The following is a 2,672-nucleotide window of genomic DNA, read 5'->3' on the forward strand; positions in this document are numbered from 1 at the left end:
CTTGAGAGCACTTTAGACGCACTGCCCTAATGCTTATTAGGTTCAGCTTTCATTCCTTATGGGTAGCTTCTCCATATTTGCCAAAATCAGGGAGGAGAAACCTTGATTGTCCTGAGGTTGGGGAGATATTCTTCCTGGTAACCAGGGCATGATATAACACTGTAGTGCAACATCAACACTTCAGTGACCAAAATAAGTTCATGCAAAGGGTCAGGGATGGAATTGGCTTTCAGCTTCAATTAGACCTTTTATTGCTTCATTACATCCTTGATTCCATCGGATTCCTTTATTGGGAAGAAAGGAGGAGGAGAAGTATGAGGAGAAGGATTGTGTGGAAAAGTAAGCTTTATTTCAAGGCATTGACAAACTGGTAGGAAGGAGCACAGAGTTACCTGTCTATGTAGCAAGGGCTCAGTCAGGAGTCCCACCAATTCCTGCCCGAGGCCTACTCAATTTCCTCTTTAGGTTGAAACTAAAAAGTAGGCTTGCAGGTGCCAGTGATGTCTTTGTTATCCAAACATGCTCCACATCCAGGAAAGAGAACACCTGGGGTCACCTTATTGAGGGATTTGCTTAATTATTAAAATAAATATTTACATTGAGAATACAGTTAAGTTAGCTTTCTTTGCATGCTCACAGTTTTTAAAAGAGGCACAAGGCTTTCATTCATGTTTTAAGCAATTAAGTTGGTAAAAATCCTGTCTCCATTTTCTAAGAGATGGATTACATTCAATTACTCCTCACAACAGCCAACTGGAAGATCGTCTCATTGCTTTTGAAATACTGATTGGGCTGGTGTCTGTGACAGTAGCAAAATAAATGAGATTTCTATGTAACCCATGCTGATGCTGGATGCACTTGTTAGCCTGGCCCTTGTTCTGATACTCCACAATACAGCAGGTCAGCTGGTCATGCTCCTTAAGGAGCCACTGGGTAGTCAATTGATGTATTTGTCTGTTGTCACACTACTATAAAGAACTACCTGGGACTGGAAAATTTATGAAGAAAAGAGGTTTAATTGGCTGACAGTTCCACAAGCTTAACAGGAAGCATGACCGGGAGGCCTCAGGAAACTTACAATCACGGCAGAAGACAAAGGGGAAGCAAGCACCTTCTTTACAAGGTAGCAGGAGAGAGAGAGCAAGGGAGGAGGTGCTACACACTTCTAAACCATCAGATCTCATGAGAACTCACCATCATGAGAACAGCAAGGGGGAAATCTGCCCCTATGATCCAATCACCTCCTACCAGGTCCCTCCCCTAACATTGGGAATTACAACTTGAGATGAGATTTGGTTGGGGACACAGAGCTGAATCATGTCTATTGACTTCTGCCTTGCCCCTCAGCCAGTCTGATACGAAGGCCACCTACATTCTGAGGAGCCTCAGAAACCTCGGGCCACCACATGTCTCAGTCAGAGCCAATTAGCCACTCGGGCATGCGTATTTCATCTGGTAACATGCGCTGGGGCCTGCCAGGCTGTGTCCTTTGCCAAGGCCCAACTTACACCAAGAGTCCTTTCCTTTCACAGGAAATGCCAGGGATGTTCTTGTTTGGAATTAGAATGTCTATTTTATTTTAGAGTTTAGTTTTAAATGCGCAATCCATTCCAAGTTTTAAAGCATTATCCATTTGGGCATATCGTCTTCAACACTCATAAAAAGGCTTTCTATTTTTTTTATTTGAGACAATTTTGCCTCCTAAAGAAGCATCCCATATTTATAAGAGATAATACCTCCTACCAAATCCATCAAATAAGATTTCCCCCTAGTGCCTAATGTTAGAATGCTATGCCTCTAAGCTTTTCTTCAGATTCTTTTTTCTATTTAGTAACAAGTAGAATGTACTCATTACATCAACAAACCTAGGGATAAACATTTGGAAATCACCTCATTTTATGAGTTAGAGAAAACATATAATCATCTAGTTTACTAGACATTCACCAATGCCTCCTTGGTGGCATGACATATAGAAAAAAAGGAGATTAGTATTGAAGATGAAAATAGCTTTATCGTGGGCAGAGTGGCAATTAGAATTTTTGTCTCCAGACCATATGGGTTCTTATTATAATTCCCTTTCTGGCCCTCTCTTTCCTGGAGTCCTCTAATCCTGGTGGGTTGTTCTCACAGCTAACAATGATGGTTAACATTTAGTGAGCACTAACTGGGTCTTAGGCATTTGACATACACTTGCTTATTTAAGTCTAAAAAAAAAATCCTATGAGTTGGATGCTGTGATCCCCATTTTACAGATGGGGAAACTGAGGCACAGCCAGTAAGAGATTGGGCCATCGCTGAAACTCAGACAGTCTGATTCCAGAGGTTGAGCTCTTCTCCACTGTGCTATATGCTAAGAACTAAGTCATAATTTCAAGGTTGGTTAATCTTTTGTTCCACAAGGAAGATCAATTCTGTTAGGAATCTCCAGTAACTTTGTCTTGGCTGAGTTGTTGGTGTCAGCTAGATGAAGATGCCCCCTTTTTAAGTCCTCTTCTCTTCTCTATAAAATATATTCACTGATTAGTGATAGTCCACTATTCAGTGATAGTGGACACAAACATTTCCAACTTTCTCATATGATTCAGGCCCATGAAAAGCTAGATTCTTATTGTCCAACTGTATATAGCCTCAGAGGCCATAATATTTACTGTTAATATCAGGTGTTTTCAATC

General features: G+C 41.0%; 1 pseudogene; it reads right to left on the minus strand.

The window, feature by feature from the left end:
• Positions 1 to 740: 740 nt before the first annotated feature.
• LOC129018782 (SS18-like protein 2) lies at positions 741 to 1,374 on the minus strand (annotated as a pseudogene).
• Positions 1,375 to 2,672: the final 1,298 nt, after the last annotated feature.

The sequence above is a fragment of the Pongo pygmaeus genome, chromosome 17 (assembly GCF_028885625.2).
Source record: "Pongo pygmaeus isolate AG05252 chromosome 17, NHGRI_mPonPyg2-v2.0_pri, whole genome shotgun sequence".
In the NCBI taxonomy this organism is placed as follows: Eukaryota; Metazoa; Chordata; class Mammalia; order Primates; family Hominidae; genus Pongo; species Pongo pygmaeus.